Genomic DNA, 22,375 nt, shown 5'->3' on the forward strand with positions numbered 1-22,375 from the left:
GCTATCGAACAAATTGGAGAAACTATCAATGATTAAGAAAAACAATAGCATAAATTCTTGAAGTTAATTTTGTTATTTAATGCTTCAGCAAGAACCACTTCAATAACAATACATACAAATATTCATTACTATAATATAAACACAGTGACATTTTTCCCCTCCCCTTCCCCACTTCCATAACATAAAGCAAGAATAAAAGAAAGAAGGAAAATAAACAATGAAAGAACACAAAAGAAAAAAGAAAAAAAAGAAATGGTGTCATTCAAAATTCCGTATTTAAGTATTTTCGCACTTGTAGCTTATCACTTTAACAGATGGAGGTCTGAAAACGGCGGCTTCTTGAAGTTAATTGACTGTGGGCTTTAAACTAAACTTTAAAGAATTACTCTGGGAAATGGTATTCTGGTGAATCTAATAAGTGAAAAACCAGAGTTTCTTTTCATGAGCAGGATAGAGCACCAGTAGGCGTAAGAAGCCCAACTGTTTTAATAATTCCTTATTTATTATATCCAAAATATGTTCTTAATCCTGGATGAATTTAGGGCTGTCCACTGATTCCATTACTTGCATCTTTTTTATTCTTTACACAAAAACAATTTAGTAGAGATTTCCCCTTGACCATGTGCTAAAGGCACGTAAACGCTTTGATTTGGATTTCTGAATCATAATGTCAAAATCTTGCCTCTCCCATGATCACCCTGAACCATATAGATGTACATACTGAATACCACACATGCTGCTCCCCATCGAACAGGATAGCTTTGCTGCAGTAGCAAGGATAGTGTGATAGACTGACAGGCACTGAAGCTCCCCCTGTGCCTCTTGCAAAGCGATGATGTCTTGGGCAAGAATGCTATGATGTCACAGGCCTCCCCAAGATGTTCCTGCACAGCCGAAGAGTTGCTGTCTACATCAGTGAAATGGGTGGATGCAGACCTTCTCCAGGAACTGCACATGGACACCCATCCTGAATTACATTTCTGATGCCTTCACATGAAATCTCTGGTGGATCAGAAGCAGAAAGGATCAAGGATCAGGGAGGGCTAGGAGAGGGATGATAGGAGGGGGGGGGGGAGGTTTAAAATTGAGGTACTAATCATGGGATTTCCACCTCCATCTCCTATTTCTGTTGCCTTTGAACCCAAGATCTGATCTAGCCATTGGGGGACCTCATCAATTTTCAAGCAAACAGAAAATTAACCAAAGGCACCTCAGCCAACGATATACCCGAGTAAACTCCCACAGCCTCCACTGAAACCACAGAGCTCACCACATGGGAGACCAAGGAAAAGGACCACTGATTTCTGTTTGCACAAGGGTGCATTACATTATGATTCTGACCCGCATAAATATTAGTCTCTATCTGCCACAGGAATGCTGGTATTTCTATGCAGAGTGACTAATGTTTATTTATTTAATCTGCAAAATAACAAGACACCCACACAAAGTAGGATTTCTTCCCTGCTGGTCCCCACATGATCTCAGCAAAAAGGGAAGCCATTTTGACATAACTAGGAAGAGCCACAAAGGACAGTTAATGAGTCACTGGAGAAGTTACAAGTTGCTGGAGGAAATTTCAAGCAACACCATTTGGATAGGGAGGGACATCTACCAGCATTTGGATAGGGAGGGACTGATTAGAGAGGGTTGTCATCATTGACTTGTGGATGAGAGGTCGAGTATCACTAATCAGATAGAGTTTTTAGAGCGGATGATCAACAGGATTGATGAGGGTAGGCTAGTGGACATAGGAAATATGGGCTTTAGCAAGGCTTTTGACAAGGACCCACATGGCAGGTTAGTCTGGGAGGTTTAATCGCACTAGTCAAAACCAGCTTAGTGAAGGGAGTATTTTTTTTAAAAACCTGTAATTTAGGCTTTCAGTACAATAACAGGCCCTTCCAGCCCAATGAGCTGCCAAAATATCCCAAATAAGTTACAAACTCCATACGTTTTGAGAGATGGGAGGAAATCAGAGCACCCAGGGAAAACCCACGTAGATACAGGAAGAATGTACAAACTCCTTACAGACGATGCCGGGTTTTAACCTGGGTCATTGGTGCTGTGACAACAGAGGGTAATAGTGGAGGCTGTTTCTTTCCTGATTGGAGGCTTATGACCAGTGGTGTGCCACAGGGGTTGGCATTAAGTTTATGGTTGCTTGTCATTAATATTAATGATTTGCATGGCAAATTCATTATCAAAGTTGCAGATGACCCCAAAATTGATGGTATAGTGGACAACGAGAAAGAATACTTCAGGTTACAACAGTTGAGAAGGTAAGCCAGGGAGTGGCCAATGGATTTTAACTCTAACAAGTTTGAGATGTTGCACGTTGGTCAGTCAAACCAGGGTAGGACTTCCACAGTTAAAAAAATACTAAGGTCTGAGAGAGTGTTGCGGACAGAGATACCTGGGTGAGCAGATGCATAGTTCAATAAAAGTGGTGGCTTAGGTGGACAGGATGGTGAAGAATGTGTTTGGCATGCTTGCCTTTATTGGACAAGGTACTTAGAATAAAAGAACCTCATGATACAGGCTTTGGTGAGGAGAGGTCACACGGAGAACTATGTGCAGTTCTAGTTGCCCAGCTCTAGGAAAGATAGAAATCAGTTGGAAGGGAAGGCAGAGGAGATTCACCAAGATAGTTCCAAGACTGAGGGTTCAAGTTATGGAAGAGGTCAGATAAGGCTGAGTCCTTATCTCCTGAAGTGCAGGAGGCTGAACGGTAGTCTCATAGAAATTTATAACATTATGAGTGGCATGGATAAAGTGAATGCTCACAGTCTTTTGTCCAGGGTATTGCAAGAAGGACTCCCGAAAGGCCTTGGGCACAGGAGGCTTCCTGATTGTGTTGGAGGTTTAGGTCTGGAGCTCAGGTGGACAATGAGTCAAACAGGAGTCTGTGTTGGCTGCAGAGGCTGTGAGAGCACTTGAGGTGAACCGACGGACACTCGGAGACTCCAAACGAATTCTCTTTTGCTTCTCTTACTGTAAGGAGCATTGGTCAATACCAATGGCGAGTCTTTGTCTGCTTTATGGCAGGCAAATGTTAAAAGTATATCATGTATGTTACATTTTGAATGTATTATTACATGGCAATAAAAGGAATTTTGAACCTTGAATAGATTTAAGGTGAGAGGAGTGAGATTTAAGAGAGATCTAAGTGGCAATTTTTCCACTCAGAAGATAGACCACATTGGCAACGTGCTGCCAAGGGGAAACCATGGAAGCCAGTACAATTAAAATGTTCAAAAGACATTACAACAAGAAGAATTTAGATGGATCTGTATCAATGGGACTAGTCCAGGATGCAGTGGTGTCACTAGGGTTGGTGTCACCACCCCCCCCCCCCCCACCTCCTTCTGTACAAGAGCAGTAAGGTTTTTTTGTGCTAATGGTACTCATGAATCGTAATTCCTGGAAATCATTGAATGCAATGGCAATAGTAACGAGATAAACAACTAGTAAAATTAGTCATAACATTATTAGTAACTAAATAGAAACCTTTTTAGATTTTTCGCCTTCTTTTCCTTTAATTACTACTTCATTCTCAAAAATGTTATTGATATCGGTTCACAAATACTAATTACCACAATATTGTAGCTAAAACACAAGAAAATTTGACAAAAGCAGCAACAAAAACAAGTGGCACGTGCAGACCAAATATGTGACTCAAAGCATCATTTTAATTGGGTCAGAATGAAAGTTCAAAAATTAAATTAGCATCGAGTTTTAGCCTTGTAGCTTGGCTTACGGAAAATGTTTTGTTACATAGTTTTATAAAATAATAATAAATTTCTGCTGAAACACTGTCCAAAAATTTTACAGTCATTTTGGTGTCACCTCCCCTCTGGTGGTCTCACACGGTGCAGTCCGCACTCCCCGCACCCCACTAGTGAAGCCCGTGCCAGGATGCCAACTTGGTTAGCATGGATGAGTTGGACCCAAAGGCCTATTTTGCGCTGCATAATTCTATGCCTACTTGGTTTACAAACTTAACTTCATATTTTTACAATTTCTCAAGGTGGTTACATTCCACATTAATTAATGGTGCAATTATTTCCACAAAGAGTTAAAGATTAAATGTCTGCTTCCTCATGGCTTCCCAACTGAATTCCATGTGGCTATATTCTGTGTTACGTTAAAAGATTGTTATGACTACAAGTTCTTATTCAATGATACTAAATAAAACTGCTTGCATAAGTCTTTTAAATGAAGGACAAAAGTAAGAACTTTTTTTAAAACCAAAAATAGACAGTATTCTCAATAAATTATTTATAAAAAATAAAACTATTTAAAATATTTTCACACCTATAATGTCAATCACATCTATACATTCCCATCAATCTACATTGTTACATTTGTTCTCTCAATACCCCAATACTACCACTGGGGCACTCTCCTCTCCCCTCCCCTGCTGTTTGAGGGTCTGTCTCAGACCCTCATGTTGGCTGCACCAAGCCTCAGTGTGTCCCTCAGCACGTAATCCTGCAGCCTGGAATGTGCCGTTTGGCAGCATTCCCTCACCGACCTCCATGTGCTGAAAGGACCGACAGGTTCCAGGCAGACCAAAGGGCATCTTTCACCGAGTTGACGGTCTTCCAGCAGTTCTGGATATCTGACTCTGTGTGCGTCCCCAGGTCAGCCCATAGCCCATAGATCAGAGTTAGATAAGACTCTAGTGGGCAAAGGAGTTAAGGGTTATGGGGATAAGGCTGGAAAGGGGTACTGATGGTAGTGATCAGCCATGATCTGTAAAATGGCGATGCTGGCTCGACGGGCCGAAGGGCCTACTCCAGCTCCTATTGTCTATTGTCTATCACGCTGTTGCTGGGGTTGAACCATGACAAGGGCCCTTGCATCCTCCTCAACACACTCTTCAGTTATCTATTTTTGTTCCAAAAATATACTTTATACACAATAAATTCTCAGTAAGTTTTTTACAATACAAGTAAAACTGATCAAGACTTTTTACATTCATTAATGTCAATCATATCGATAAATACTCAACATTGGACATTTTACATTCTCCTCAATACTACATTATCACCACTTTGTTATTTCCCCCTCCCCCCCCCCCCACCACACCTCAGTGCCAGCCCCTCAATGCCCAGTAATGGGAGGACTCAAGACTGTGGTCCTTCCCCACAGTGCTTTGCATTGGTTGCACCAAGCCTCAACGTGTCCCTCAGCACATACTCCAGCAGCTAGTCAGATGCATTCCCGGACTGACATCTCAGACAGCTGAAAGGCCAACAGGTTTCGGACCGATAAAGGGCGTCTTTCACCGAGTTGATGGTCTTCCAGCAGTTCTGGACCTCAGACTCAAATTGTATCCCCGGGAACAGTCTGTAGAGCAGAGAGTCCTCTGTCACGCTGCTGCTGGGGATGAACTGTGACAAAATCCCCTGCATCCTTCTCCACACCCTTTTTGTTAATCTACATTCAGCAAAGAGGTGAGGGACAGTCTCCACACCATCCTGAGGACAACGTGTGTGGAGTGAGATGTTCTGGTTGTACAAGAAGGATCTGACTGGGAGAGCTCCTCTCACCACATGCTAGGCCAAGTCCTGGTGCTTGTTTGTGAATTCTGGCGGTGAGGCATCCCGCCAGAATACCTGGATGGACTGCTCTAGGAGCCATCCCATCAGATTCATCAAGTCCTCCTCTCTCAATTTCTGTAACACATTCCATGCTGACCTCAGCCTGATGGCCTTGTGGTCAAAGGTGTTGTCCTGGAAAAAACTTTTTCAAGAAGGATAGATGGTGTAGTAAAGTCCAGCTGACTGGGACATTGTGCACCAATGGGGCCAGGCCTATCTTTGGCAACACCTGGGACAGGTAGTAATGACATTTGGTGCCCTCGTACTTTGGTTCCATACACAGCTTGATGCAGCCACACGTGTGGTCATCAGGGCGAGAGCCACATTGGGTACACCCTTGCCACATTTTCTGGAGACGTACATAGTGCTCATTCAGACCCTATTCATTTTGGACCTACAAATGAATCTGAAAACTACTCTGATGGTGCCAGGGTGGACAATGAGCCACACCTGCACCATGAACAGTTGCACCAAGAACACCTCGCACCTGATGACCCTGTTATCGAGAGGGCGCATCATGCCCACAGTCCCAATTTTTGGTGGACCTCTGCGATCTTCTCCACACACTCAGCCCCTCCAAACTGACTGTGAAGGGGATAGTGAATCGGTCAGGCCAGTTAATGAAAAGCATTGCCTTGCTCTTCTTCTTGTTTACCCTGGTGCCTGATTCAAATTGCCCGCATATGCTGGTCAGTCTCCAGATTGATCATGTATCTGAACAGAAAACTGCGACATCCTCCATATATCAGGAGGCCTTGACCTGAGTGCCTCCACTGCCTGGCAACATCACTCCTCTTATCCCCTCATCCTTCCTGATGTATTCGGTAAAGGGCTCTATACAGCACATAACTAAGACTGGAGACAGTGGGAAGCTTTGCCTAACTCCAGACGATGGGGAAGCTATATATTTCTCACCTATTGATTTAGACTGCACTATAGATGTCTGTGTAGAGCAGTTTAATTCAATTCCGATTGCCTCCCCAAAGCACATTTTGGAGAGCACATCCATCATGTACATTTGCGATATCTGGTCAAAAGCCTTCTCCTGGTCTAAATTGACCAGACAGGCTTCCACCCCCTATCCTGCACATAGACGATGGTATCCCTGAGCAGTGCAAGGCTGTCAGAAATCTTCCTGCCCGGAACTGTTCGGGTAGATCACCTGCCCCAGGTAAAATTTGACTTGATTGGTGATGGTTTTGGACAGGAGTTTGTGGTCCACATTTAGCAATGAAATGGGTCTCCAGTTCAGATATCTTCCTTCTCCCCCCTACTTTTTGAAGATGAGACTCTTCCTCATGGAGTCTGACATGCTGCCCGTCATTGTCCAGCAGGTCTGGGCCCACCCTGTCCCACAAAGGCGTATACAGGTCAGCCGGTAGGCCATCACTTCCGGGAGTCTTTCCCGACCCAAAAGAACAGATGGAGTCTGTCAACTCCCTTAGAATAATTGGCTGATCCAATATACAATAGACAATAGGAGCTGGAGTAGGCCCTTCGGCCCGTCGAGCCAGCACCGCCATTTTACAGATATTGGCTGATCACTACCATCAGTACCCCTTTCCAGCCTTATCCCCATAACCCTTAACTCCTTTGCCCACTAGAGTCTTATCTAAATCTCTTTTGAACATAATCAGCGAATCTGCCTCTACCACCCTCTGTGGCAGAGCATTCCACAGATTCACACTTCTCTGGGTAAAAAAATGTTTTCTCATCTCCGTCCTAAAGGGCCTACCCTGTATTCTTAAACTATGCCCTCTAGTCCTCGTCTCCCCCATCATTGGGAACAAGTAATCCGACTTCACCCTGTCTATCCCCCTGATGATTTTGTATACCTCAATCATGTCCCCCCTCATCCTTCTAAACTCCATCGGATACAAGTCCAGTTTTTCTAGCCTTTCAGCATATGTCAACCCCGCCATCCCTGGAACTAACCTTGTAAATCTGCGCTGCACACTCTCTATAGCTAGTATGTCCTTCCTCAAAATTGGAGACCAGAACTGAACGCAGTACTCCAGGTGGGGTCTCACCAGGGCCCTGTACAACTGCAGAAGGGTGACTCTGTTCCTATACTCCAATCCCCTCTTTATGAAAGCCAACATGCCATTTGCCTTCTTCACAGCTTTCTGAACCTGCATGCTAGTCTTCAGTGACCAGTGAACAAGTACTCCCAGATCCACTTGCTCCTCCCCACTCCCTAGCTTGTCTCCATTTAAATAATACTCAGCTTTCCTATTATTGCCCCCAAAATGGATAACCTCACATTTGCTTACATTGAATGTCATCTTCCATTCAGCAGCCCACTCCCCCAACCTGTCCAAGTCCCTCTGCATTTTCCTGACATCCTCCTCACACCCCACACCGCCACCCAGTTTTGTGTCATCTGCAAATTTGCTCAAGTTATTAATAATCCCCTCATCCAAATCATTTACATAAATTACAAACAACTGAGGACCCAATACCGATCCCTGCGGCACTCCACTCGTCATATCCTGCCATCCTGGAAAAGACCCGCTTACCCCAACCCTTTGTTTCCTATTTCTTAACCAATTTCCTATCCATGTCAGCACCTTACCTCCAATACCATGCTCCCTGATCTTGCCCACTAGTCTCCCGTGCGGTACCTTATCAAAGGCCTTCTGGAAGTCCAAATACACCATATCCACTGGCTCTCCCAAGTCCACCCTCTTTGTCACATCCTTGAAAAATTCCAGAAGGTTAGTCAAGCATGACTTACCCTTAAGGAATCCATGCTGACTAGCCCTTATACTATTATTTCTGCCTAAGTGTTCTGCTATTACTCCTTTTATGATAGACTCCAATATCTTCCCCACCACCGACGTCAGGCTGACCGGTCTATAATTTCCCGTTTTCTCCCTCCCTCCCTTCTTAAAAATCGGCATCACATCAGCCACTCTCCAATCCTCAGGGACCTCCCCCGAATCTATGGAACTTTGGAAAATGTCGACCAGTGCTTCCACAATTTCCATAGCAACTTCTTTAAGCACCCTGGGATGCAGCCCATCAGGCCCTGGGGATTTATCAGCCCTCAGTCCCAACAATTCACTCACAACCTCCTGTTTCTGGATCCGGATATCCATTAGATCCCCTACTTCCCCAGGAAAGTTCCCCAAGTCTCTTGATACCGCATGACCACTACCCCCTAACTGACCATAACCTATATCCTCCTTGGTGAAAACAGTTGCAAAGTATTTGTTAAATTCCTCAGCCAACTCCTTGTTTCCGGTAATAATTCCACCCTTTTCCATTCTTAATGGACCAATTTTAGACCGAACCAATTTCTTCCTCTTTACGTATTTAAAAAAGCTTTTGCTATCCTCCATTATATTATTTGCTAATTTCCTCTCGTACTTCATTTTCCCCTCTCTTATGACTTTCTTAGTTACCCTCTGATGCTCTTTGAAGGTTTCCCAATCCTCTAACTTCCCACTCCGCTTCACTATCCTATACTTACTCCCTTTGGATTTGATATTACACTTGATTTCATTAGTTAGCCACGGCTGCCATTTGCATCTCCTAGAGCCTTTCCTCCGCTTTGGAATAAATTTGTCCTGAAAGCTGTGAAAAATGTCCAAAACTACCTGCCATTTTTCGAGAACAGAAAGTTTTGGGAGGTCATTCTGTCTGTCATTTTAGTGTCGTACAGACTGGCATAAAAGTATTTGCCAATCTTCTGAATGCACGTCAGCGAAGATGTAACTGAGCCGTCCTCTTCCTTAAGGCTGTGGATCACAGAGGTTCCTCTGTGAATATTTTGGAAGAAGAAATGTGAGAATATTTCATCCTGCTTCACTGTGCTGAATCAGAAGATGATCTTGGAGGACTCTGAGGTGAATAGCAAGGCTTGCTGGCTCTTCACCTCTCAGATTTCCTCCCTCATATCCACTCCTCTCGACTGCAAAAGGAGAAGTTATTGCAGATCTGTCTGGAGTTGGTTCAGATCCCGTTATCACTATCTTGCCCTCTGAACACCATTGAGGATAAAGAACCTTGTGATGTTCTCCTTGCTCATTTCCTACCAGGTCACTATGGAGTCAAAGAATCGGTTTCACGGTTCTCCAACCCTCTTTGCTTATCTAATCAGTGCACGCTTATATTGTTGGATCAAGTATGTTCAAATGCAAATCCACTAAGCATATCACAAGAGCTCCATTTTGTCTCCACCTTTTGGTTTGACATTTTAATATTTTCCACTTGTGACTTATTTCCCTTATTCAATCTTGCCTGTTTCGAAAGAGCTTAATCTCCAGCAGTAAGGTACAGCTAATAACTATAAAAGCTCCAAATGTTAATCAGCAAATTTTTCATCTGCCACTCAAAAGTGGTCAACCTGCAAGTTCTCTTGATGTGAAGCAAACACCCTCTATAAATTACTAAAATCTGCCATGCTTTGGCTTCTTATGTCTTGTGGAATTAAATGCATCTTTCTTCTGTTATCGGAATAATGAGTTTGAAATATGGTTTTAGATTTCATTTTGTTTGAACGAATGACAGTACCAGAGCCTATTCAAGTTTCGTTGGGCAGGTACAATTCCTCAGTCCAACAATAATTAATGTAGTGATTCAAATTAAACTGGCTTCTGTGATGCCAGAGGTCAGAAATCGATGAATGACTGAAGATGGAGCAATCTTGGATGGGTAGTAAACACATCTTATTCTTTTCAGCTAGGTCTACAAAGACTTCACATTAGAAAAAAGTCACGAGGGCTGAGGAGGGAAAAGGGCTTTAGTGATTCAAACTGGTGTCATATATGTCCTCCATCAGCCAGCTCCCCACCATGACTACCAGCCCCCCCACATCTCCATCGGGCACACAAAACTCAAAACGGTCAACCAGTTTACCTATCTCGGCTGCACCATTTCATCAGATGCAAAGATCGACCACGAGATAGACAACAGACTCGCCAAGGCAAATAGCGCCTTTGGAAGACTACACAAAAGAGTCTGGAAAAACAACCAACTGAAAAACCTCACAAAGATAAGCGTAGACAGAGCCGTTGTCATACCCACGCTCCTGTTCGGCTCCGAATCATGGGTCCTCTACCGGCATCACAACGCTTCCACCAGCGTTGTCTCCGCTCCATCCTCAACATTGATTGGAGCAACTTCATCTCCAACATCGAAGTACTCGAGATGGCAAAGGCCAACAGCATCGAATCCACGCTGTTGAAGATCCTACTGCGCTGGGTGGGTCACGTCTCCAGAATGGAGGACCATCGCCTTCCCAAGATCGTGTTCTATGGCGAGCTCTCCACTGGCCACCGTGACAGAGGTGCACCAAAGAAGAGGTACAAGGACTGCCTAAAGAAATCTCTTGGTGCCTGCCCCATTGACCACCGCCAGTGGGCTGATCTCGGCTCCAACCGTGCATCTTGGCGCCTCACAGTTCGGCGGGCAGCAACCTCCTTTGAAGAAGCCCACCTCACTGACAAAAGACAAAGGAGGAAAAACCCAACACCCAACCCCAACCCACCAATTTTCCCCTGCAACCGCTGCAACCGTGTCTGCCTGTCCCGCATCGGACTTGTCAGCCACAAACGAGCCTGCAGCTGACGTGGACATTACCCCTCCATAAATCTTCGTTCGCGAAGCCAAGCCAAAGATGAAGGGAGGGATTTTGAAATCAGAGTAACGAAAACCTAACAAAAGATACTGGAAGACCCTCAAGATTGACCAAGAAAACTTTCCTTCAAATCCTTCAATAAATTTTCATATCCCACACAAATTGCGGAAACATACCAATCCTTACATCTCATTTCACCTTCCCTGAGCTATCAACTGGATGAAAGAAAGTGATCAGTATGTAGAGGAATTCTCCAAGCACAATATTGTTCTTGATAACACTGAACATACCTAAATTGCCTGTCATAAACTGTTTGCTTAAGCCTTGAAGTTGATCTGTTTCAAGGGAGTACTGCACCTGCAGGTAACAGAACCATGGTATGGATGCCAGATGTCTGGCAGAAAGATGGGCAATTGCCAGTGAGTTCCCTTCACTTCCTGCAAAGAGAAAGGTTGCATACAACTAGTGCCAACGAACTGTAACTGGAGAAGAATGGATTCGTTTTGGGTGTCTGCATGCACACAAGGACGACGCTTGGAGCTGATTTGGAGATACACAGGACAGACTGTGGTCGATGAAGAAATAGGAGGCAAATTGCCAAGAGAGGGTTGATAAAAGGACAGAAAGGCAGAAAATGGTGGGTTTCAGATTTATGGCGGAATGTCAAAGTATGTAAATAGGCATTGAGTCAGCCATATTTCTACAAAGAGACATTTGATTGTTTTCTCAATGAACGAACCATTTGTGTTTTTAACATACCAGCAGATGGTTTAGGGAATGAGCATGTCTGTTTAGAGAAGTAAATGGGCATATCAAGCCATCTTACAAAGCAAGATGCAGACGGGACAGGTTTAGTGTAACAAAATAAGTCCTGAGATAGTATGTAAATTGAACTGAAAGTTATACAAATCAATTAAAGCCTATATTTTTAATTAATTGCAATCAAAAAAGCATAATAATCTTCAAGATAATGGAGTAAATCATCTGTGTTCTGTTCTGGAGTCCTCCCCATTATAAGAGCATAGAGCATACAGCATTACAGCACAGTTCAGGCCCTTTGGCCCACAATGTTGTTCGGAAGACTGGTTGGAAAACAGAGGAAAGGCGGTTTATCCCAACACAGGTACACCGGGACCCAGCCTTGCCCTTACACCCAGATTTGAAAGGTTAGTATTTGAGGCAGAGCTTTCAGCTGTCTCAGCACATCCAAAAGGAAAAGGGCCTGCAGGCCTGAGTCAGGTTTGGAATGAATGAGAGCATTTGCAGATACTGGAAGACCTTAAAGATTGACCAAGAAAACTTTCCTTCAAATCTTTCAATGAATTTTCATATCCCACACAAATTGCAGAAACGCACCAATCCTGACATCTCATTTCACCTTCCCTGAGCTATCAACTGGATGAAAGAAAGTGATCAGTATGTAGAGGAGTTCTCCAAGCACAATATTGTTCTTGATAACACTCACCCTGCCTGGTGAGTTTTGTGCCATTCATTCCTCTTTCTTAATGGCAGGACCATTAATGGCAGGACGTTTAACATGCAAATCATCGTAAAAACTCACAACTTTGGTAGCCGTATTACATTTTTATACAGAAGTGCTTTGGGGAAGAACTTTAAAATGAGTGGCATGCAATTTAGTTGGGCCAACACCAGAGGCCTGCTGATGAGTGGAATTTCATTTAATAAGATTATAATACGCAAAGCTACTTTGACTATATTTTATTGACATGGAAACAGCATTTTATACCATCCCTAATAAAATAAAATCTCATGCACACTGCAGTCTTCAACTGTAAGGTTCCCAGAGCAGCACTGCTTGCCCTCGTAACTCCACACTGTTTTCTCTCGTAACTCCACACTCTTTGCCCTCTTAACTCCACACTCTTTGCCCTCGTAACTCCACACTTTTTGCCCTCGTAACTCCACACTCTTTGCCCTCGTAACTCCACACTCTTTGCCCTCGTAACTCCACACTCTTTGCCCTTGTAACTTCACACTGTTTGCCCTCGTAACTCCACACTCTTTGCCCTCTTAACTCCACACTCTTTGCCCTCGTAACTCCACACTCTTTGCCCTCGTAACTCCACACTTTTTGCCCTCGTAACTCCACACTGTTTGCCCTCGTAACTCCACACTCTTTGCCCTCGTAACTCCACACTCTTTGCCCTCGTAACTCCACACTGTTTGCCCTCGTAACTCCACACTTTTTGCCCTCATAACTCCACACTGTTTGCCCTCGTAACTCCACACTCTTTGCCCTCGTAACTCCACACTCTTTGCCCTCGTAACTCCACACTCTTTGCCCTTGTAACTTCACACTGTTTGCCCTCGTAACTCCACACTGTTTGCCCTCGTAACTCCACACTTTTTGCCCTCATAACTCCACACTGTTTGCCCTTGTAACTCCACACATTTTGCCCTCGTAACTCCACACTCTTTACCCTCGTAACTCCACACTCTTTCAGCGCAACTTATTGCTTTGATCTATTCCAAGTTCACACAGCCGTGGCATCCAGCCGACCAGCTTCCCCCTCATCCTTCAGCCCTTAATTGGATCTCCCACAATACATGTCACAGTCTTCTAGCTATGGGCGAATCCTGTGCGTTGAAGAATGGATCCAGCAGTGATGAGTGGAGACTGCTGCGTAGAACTCTTCTCAGGGGTTAGAGGGGCATGGACAAGCTAGTGAAAAAGACCACTGCCACAAAGGGATACAGCTAGGCACTCCTGCAAGGTGGTGGGCAGAGAGACCACGAGTTATGTCTACAAGTGACTATGTTTTGGGCAAGTTGGCAAGGTAGGCAAATCCTCATGCTTACAGTTGAAAGCGCAGACAAAGCCCTCACTGCTTGTGCATTGAGTCAACAGTGAGCAGCAAACTAACAGAGGTGGCGGAGATCAGCAGCAGGCTGACAGTGATGCGGAATACTCCCGAAAGTCGGAAATGGAAAGTGACCGTGACCTTGAAAAATCCTAAAGCTGCACTGAAGCTGCAGGAGAGCATCAATCTCCATGAGAAACATGAAGCACAGTTTGAGAGTTGGCCCCTTTCATAAGCAGAAATGGGACTAACAAAGGCTGGTTATTCTATCAGTAGATGAAATCAGGCTGACAAGGTAGACACGTTTAGTGCACTACATCACTGCTGACTGTTCGAGGAAGAAGAATAGGTGAGAACGGAAATGAAAGGTCAGAGTTGGAATCCTCATTAGGAGTTGCCACACCCAGGAACATGCAGTGTTCCCCTTTACCAACTGCACTCCACCACCCTGACGGGAGTTGTGCAAGGGAATGTTAATGTCTATGAGTTCAGATGGGAAAATGACCTGAAAGCTCCTTAACAGGCCAAGCAATTCACTGCACAAGTCAGCTATCGCCCAGAGGTTACCCTCCAAGAGAAGCCAAAGCAAGCCTTATCTGCGCACTGCAGCTCAATTACTAAGGTTCCAGTGTGGAACAATTTTCCATTTGCTCTGAAAATTAGCTCTGCTCTTGTGGGAGGTATAAGATGTGAAAAGTGCTGGGGCAATCACACAGCCTGGTTTGTTTGTTGCATCTTTGGTTGATTGAGGAAAAGAGTATTCACCAACAGTACATAATAAATGTAGCCAATTTGGGCATGCGGTTCTTCTAGTCCTCCATCATTAGGTTGACTGTTATTTCTGAACAGATACTTGACCGTGGCTCTGGAAATTAACCAAAGGTCTGTAGGATAGGATGAGATGGGTCGAAGAATTACTGGGTTGGAAGGATACCATTGCTTAAGTTGAAGGCATAACCATGCATGAAACATATTGTTGCCTGTTAACCAGTGGCACATCATTGTACAAACTTAGTTCTCCCACTGAAACAATGACATCTGGACTTGTCTTTGGTAAAGATCCTACAATGGAAGGATAAAACAGAATTCAGAAACATTAATACCTCTAGCATTAGCACACTCCGCATGCTACTTCAGTGTCAAGTCTAACTCCATGTGCAGGAGACAAAATGGAAGGAAGCAGCTTCCATTGGAGGAGGATTTGGTGAAAATACCCAGTGCTACTTGAAAAATGCTTATGAAGGTATTAGGGTGGGCTGAAACATCAAGCCTCTCTCATGTTCAGATACATGTGTGATGCATTTCTACCCATTGAATCGTAGAGTTGTTCAGTACAGAACTAGGTACTTCAGCACACTTTGTCTATGAGTCCGTCAATTACCCACCTACACTCACCCCATTTACCAGGGTTTAGACCATACCCTCTAATCCTGCAGTAATACAAGTGCTCATCAGGAATGCTTGTCAGATGTCGTGAGAGCACCCTTTTTCCATCATGAACTCGCAAGGTGGGTTCCATATTCCACTCATTCTCTGGGTGGAAAAGAGTCCTCGCCAGATCACCTCTAAACCATTCACTTTAAACCTAAGTCATCTAGTATTTGATACTTTTGTTTTTCTTTGCACACAGCATGGTAACAGGCCCTTTGGCCCATTAGCCTCTGCCACCCAATTAACCTACAACCCCCCCCCCACTATGTTTTGAAGGGTAGGAGGAAACCCATGCAGACATAGGGAGAACGTACAAACTCCTTCCATTCAGCGCTGGATTCGAACCCGGGCCACTGGTGCTGTAATAACATTGTACTAATCACTATGCTAATTGTACCACCCCTTCTTATGGCGAGAGGTTTCCCTCTATCTCTCCTTTCAATACTTCTCCTCCATTTGGGGCCCTCAGCCTTCTCTGCTCCAATGAAAACTAACCCAGCCTACCCAGTCTCCTCCTTACAACAGAAACACTCTTCCTGGCAACGTTCAGGGAATCTCCTCTGCACAATCTCCAAAGCAAACACATCCTCCCTAAACGTGACGACACTACCGATAAGTACAAATTCTGACTGGCCTGCGGGTAAAAGAATATCAGAGTTGTATGTGATGTCATGTATGTACTCTGACAACAAATCTGAACTTTGAACTTTCAACTTTTGAACTTTGAGCCATACTCTAACCAGGCATTTTATGAAGCTGGACCATAAGCTCCCTGTTTTTATGTTCTACATCCTGACCAATGAAGGCAAGCTCCTTCGTCATCATTTCTACCTGTGCTACCACCTTCAGAGATCCTTGGACTGGTGCATAAAGTCCCTCTGTTTCCTCACTCCCAGGAGCCCCATCACTCACTGTGTATGTCCTTCTCTTATTTTATTTCCAGAGTAAACATCCTCACATTTCTGAGGATTAAATTCTCTGCACTATTGCTCTGGCCATTTCATCAACTGGTCAGTCATTTAAGAATATTTTCCTCAGTATCAACACCAACAATGACTTTCGCATCATCCATGAATTTATCAATAAACCACTTGTGTTCATAGCAAAATCATTTCTCAATCTTGCATATATCAAATAGAAAGGATCATACATATTGTATGACAGCCATTCTCAACGATGAACCATACAGTGGTCCCTGGGGGCCACAGCACATTTAAGGGGAAAATCATAAAATATTTTTTAATGTTTTTTTATGTGGTCCTTAGGAGAGAAGTATGGAAGAAACCAACTAAACCTGACAGTTCACAGTGAAAGGGGGTCAAAAATTTGAGCAGAATCCTAAGGCAGCCATAGCCAATAAAAAGGTTGAGAATGGCTGCTGTATGGTAATATAGGCATCATTCGGGAATGTTTTATCATTGCTGTGGAAACAGCAGCTTTCCCATAGCCCAAGAGCAAGGCAGCCCCCACCTTCCTTCACTCTATGTACCAGGACAGTCACCCACATTCCAGAGGGTGGATGTATGTGAGGCTGAGCTCAGCCAAAGAAGCAGCTTACAATAGCTGGAGAACACCGCTTCCTGGAGGAGGCATCTCCCACCACTGACTTGGGGGAGTTAGTACGTTGGCTGAAAGCTTAAATGATCCCTGATGTGAAAGAAGAAAAGCAGCAGCCTGCATATGCCCTCTGTTGAAGAATGACTGAAGCCGTTCTATGGTTATGAAGCTGGCCTGCTACTGACTGAGTGCCTGCAGAACATTGATAACGTAACAGCAGGTGGAGGCCTTCTGCCTCCGGTGTCTTCTGATCTCCGTAACTCGCTTCCTTTCATCTTGTACCATTTTAACTACAAATAATTAAATAGCGATGCCTTTAGAGAAACCCCATCATTCACTTTTCATTATATAGGGAGCCTGGAGCTTGCATTCAAATGCTCTTCAGTCTAGAAGTGGTGTGAACTTTGATGGCTGCAACAATGCTGGCCACATCCCTTCTTCAACCAATTGTCAGTGTTTTTTGGAGCCCAGTATGAACTGAAGAGACTTCCCAAGGGATTTTGTTTTTCTCCAAAACATTCAAATTATGCTTTGAAAATTATTTTTTATTCCAAAAATCAACAATATTAAAGTAAAATTGGCTGAAAAAATGTCAATATTACAAAGAAAATTTAATATTTAAAAAATTTATGCCTGGGAGATTCAACAAGGAGAAAATAAAATCGGATGTGTCGGTATTTCAGTGGTAAGGGAGTGACATGAAAGAGGAACTGGCCAAAGTAAATTGGAAGGAGGCACCAGTAGGGAAGACGACAGAGTAGAAATGCATGGAGTTCCTGAAAGAAATGGGGAAGGCGCAAGATGAATACATACCAAACAAAAGAGGAAATATTCAAACGGAAAAATGTCATAACTGTGGCTGACTACAGCCCCTTTTATACTGCAAAGCATAGACATGACCTGTCTTAGGAAGCTGGCTTGCATGTTCACACAGAACTGAAAAAAAGACGGCTCTGTGAGACAACCTTCCCCACCCCCCCCCCCACCTCCCACCTGAGGATCGAAGATGGGTAAGTGTGGACCATCCAATGTGCCTTCAATTTTTTTTACACAGAGCTCGAAAGGCAGATAAAACCCAGCTTTGCAGCTCTGTGTAAAAGGGGCTTATGAAAGCCCAAGCCAGCGTGAAAGCAAAAGAAAGGGCATACAAAAAAAGCAAAAATTTGTGGGAAGATAGATAATTGGGAAGTTTTTTAAATCTTACAGAAGGTAACTAAAAAGCTTATAAGGAGAGAAAAGATGGAACTATGAATGTAGGCTAGCAAATAATATCAAAGAGGATGCAAAAAACTTCTTCAATTATATTGAGAATAAAAGAGATGAGAGTAGATATAGGACCTCTAGAAAATGACACCAGAGATATAATTATGGGAGATGAGGAGATAGCAGAGGAACTAAATGAGTATTTGGCATCCTTCTCCACAGTGAAAGTCAGTTGCCAATGGGTATCAGGGAAAGGAAGTGAGTGCAGTTACTATTTCAAGAGAGAAGGTGCTCAGAAAGCTGAATGGTCTCCAAGATAAGTCTCCTGGACCAGATTGCACCCTCGAGTTCTAAAAGAGGCATTGTTAATGATCTTTCAGGAATCAATAGATCCTGGAGGACTAAAAAATCTCAAATGTCACCCTACTATTCAAGAAGGGAGGGGTGCAGCATAAAGAAAATTGTAGGGTGGCCAGGCTGACGTTAGTGGTTGGGAAGATGTTAGAATCAATGTAAAGGATGAGGTTATGGAGTACCGCATGGTTTACTTTAGGGAAAATCTTGCTTGATAAACCTATTGGAATTTTTTTGAGGAAGTGAAAAGGAGGCTGGATAAGGGTGTGGATGTTGTGAATTTGATTTTCAGAAAGTCTTTGATACGTGAGGCTACTTTACAAGATAAGAGCCCATGGTATATCAGGAAACATACCAGTGTGACTAAAGCATGAATTACACAATGACTAGCCACTGAGAATCAGAATCAGAATTTATTCCCACGACTTGTCATGAAATTCATGGCTTTGCGACATCAATTACAGGTACAAAAATGCTATAACTTACATTTAAAAAATAAATAAATTAGTGCAAACGAAGAGAAAAAGTGAGGTGGAGGTTTACTAGGGCAGAGATGAGTCCTGATTCTCTTGTTAATGCATGTCCTCTGAGATGTACAGTAGGTTTGAAGAGTTAACCTTTAAAATAGCACACACCTTTACACTTTTCTGAATAAAACCTACAACTTGCTTCTCATTAATGGTGGTTCGGATTGTACATCTGTCCCTTCTAACAAAATAACTTGTGCACCATTGTTTTATAGACAGTTATAGACAAAACTAAGTCACAGAATTTGAATTTAAAATGCTCAAAAATAGATACCATTCTCAAATTCTAAAATATACATTCAATCTTTTTATGCAAAAGATTGCATATCTTCAGAATTCTCTTTCTCAAAGGATTTTGGTTCTCAGTAATATATCAAATTCAAGTTTTTTGGACACAGTGAAATGGAAATCAAGAGGGAGAGTGGATCTGAAGCTCAAGATAAGCACTACAAATATTGAATTATTTGAGCAGATTCAAGGGACTGTACACTTGGCATGAATCTATTTTGGTTTCTTAATCTATATAAAACACTCAATAATACTGGCAGCATGACAGAGCAGTGAGAGCGTGGCACTTACCACCATGGGCAATTGTAAAGGGCGAGTTGGTGAAAAGACAACCTAGACAGATGCGATTGGATGTCTGATAGAAATTAGTAACACAATTTTCTTCCAGTTTGGCCTCTCAGCCAAATCTCTCGTCCTATCTCCTATGAAATTAAATTCAGTCACCCTGAACAAATGCAGTGTTGAACTACATATAGTCAAACTGGATCTTTCTCACACCACTTTGAATCTTAGTTTGTGGACGACACAAAGGTTAGAGGTGTAGCAGACAGCGTGAAAGGCTACAAAGCTTGCAGAGGGATCTGGATCAGTTGAGAAAATGGGCTGCCAAATGGCAGAAGGAATGGAATGCAGACAAATGTGAGGTGTTGCATTTTGGAAGGGCAAACCAAGGTATGACATACACAATAAATGGTAGGGCCCTGAGGAGAGTGATAGAACAAAGGAATCTGGGAATACAGATACATAATTCCCTGAAAGTGGCATCACTGGTAGATAGGGTCGTAAAGAGAGATTTTGGCATATTGGGCTTCATAAATCAAAGTATTAAGTATAGGAGTTGGGATGTTATGGTGAGGTTGTATAAGACATGGGCGTGGCCAAATTTGGAGTATTGTGTACAGTTTTGGTCATCGAACTACAGGAAAGATATCAATAAAATTGAAAGAGTACGGAGAAAATTTATTAAGATGTTGCCAGGTCATAAGGAACTGAGTTACAAGGAAAGATTAACTAGATAAGGATTTTATTCTTTGGAGTGTTGAAGAATGAGGAGAGTTTTGATAGAGGTAAACAAAATTTCGATGGGTATAGATACAATCAATGCAAGCAGGCTTTTTCCACTGAGGTTAGGTGAGATACCATAGGACATGCATTAAGGGAAAAGTTTAGGGGGAACACAAGAGGGAATTTCTTTAAACAGAGAGTGGTGGGAGTAAGAATAAGCTGTCAGCTGAAGTGGTGAATGCAGGATCAATTTTAACATATAAAAAAATTTGGATAGGTATATGAATGGGAAGGATAAGGAATGGGTGCTGGTTAGTGGGACTAGGGGGTAGATTAAGAGTTTGGCACGAACTAGAAGTGTCAAAGGGACTATTTTGTGTTCTGTAATGTTCTGCATTCTTGCTGAGTGATCCCCAAGTCAGGATAAAGTCTATCACAGTTGACTAGCAAGAGTAACTGGTTAGTATTTCACAAGGCGCCATGGTTAGCGTGGTGGTTTAGCAAAATGATGTTGCAGCGCCATTGACTAGGGCTTGTATCCAGCACTGTTGGTAAGGACTTTGTACATTCTCCCCATGTCTGTGTGGGTTTCCTCTGGGTGCTCCAGTTTCCTCCCACCATTGAAAACATACCGGGGTTGGAGTGTAATTGGGTGGCACAGGCTTGTGGCCCAGAAGGACCTGTTACTGTGCTGGATGTCTAAATTAAAAATGTATAAATATTGATCACTTTGGGTGCACTGGAGTTCTCACTGTCACACACAAGAAGTGAAAAAAACCTCCAAGATGTAAACTGAATTTAGTTTAATATCTCTGTGCCTCAAATTTCTTTATATTCCTCCAGCAACGTGAGTTAGCATTTTCTTTCACTTTGAGTCATTTGTTGTATTTCCATCATCACTGGTTCAAACTGCACAAGTATCTTTCGGTTTGATTTGTGTATTGTCATTGCACTATGGGTCAGCCCATCAACCTCTATAATCACCTCAAGTGATTTCACGCTGTTCTGTTTTGACTTTATCCTCTGGGCATGTGGCAAGATTTTTTAAAAATGCCTGTGCAATGCATAAAGAGACTCAAACAATTGCCATTTTCTAAAGGCAAATCACCAGGATCTTTGGCCAATTTGCCTTTCTCATTGAGCAATATATTAGAAGCCACTGCACCCTGGTATTGGCATCTTAAAGCAACTGCAGCCAACAGATTTGACATCATTGTGTTATGTATTCTTCCTCCAGTGATTTCACAGTAGTTCTGCTAAGTGAGACTTCTATGCTATGTGGCATAATCCACACTTGTTTAGAAATCTGCTCTTGAAGAGCTGTGTAATTGGAAGGAAAATAACTAGCTCATTTTTATTAATCTGGATCTTGGATTAAGCAGACATTAATGTAATAAATAATATACTCTTCAAATGAGAAAATATCAGAAATTGTTCAAGAAAATATTTTCATTAAAATGTAAAGTAAAATTAGTTCAGCAAGTAATATTTGTGCAATAATATTTGTGCAATATCTAAAACTTTTTTAAAACCTATGAGAATTCTCATAATTAATATTTCTTGGGTGTATTTTACATGCAGAATCTTCCTGAGAAAATGGTAGGATTCGGAGCATGGGATTCAAACCTGAGGAGATAGCTGAAGTGAGAAAGGAAACATTTAAATGACACCTGAAGGGGCAACTTGTTCCATGGAGAGTGTTGGTAAAAGCTGCGAGATGAAGCCATAGAGGTGGGTAGAATTAGGACTTTGAGATGTTCAAAATGGTGAATGGATAGGGAAGGTTTAATGCAGTGGTTTTCAAACTTTCTCTTCCCACTCACATACCACTTGAAGTAATCCCTATGCCATAGGTGCTCTGTGATTAGTAAGGGATTACTTCAGGTGGTATGTGAGTGGAAAGAAAAAGTTTGAAAAGCACTGTTTTAATCGTACCTAATTGACTTGTTATGTGGACGGTTTCATCACTCCGAAGTAAATGGGCCAATGACAACTTTT

General features: G+C 42.9%; 1 long non-coding RNA gene across 3 annotated transcripts in view; it reads right to left on the reverse strand.

Annotated features, from left to right (window-relative positions):
* The window catches only part of LOC138747405 (uncharacterized), a 300,059-nt gene that overhangs the window by 153,806 nt on the left and 123,878 nt on the right, over positions 1 to 22,375 (reverse strand). The window lies entirely within an intron of this gene.

The sequence above is a fragment of the Narcine bancroftii genome, chromosome 12 (assembly GCF_036971445.1).
Source record: "Narcine bancroftii isolate sNarBan1 chromosome 12, sNarBan1.hap1, whole genome shotgun sequence".
Taxonomy (NCBI): domain Eukaryota; kingdom Metazoa; phylum Chordata; class Chondrichthyes; order Torpediniformes; family Narcinidae; genus Narcine; species Narcine bancroftii.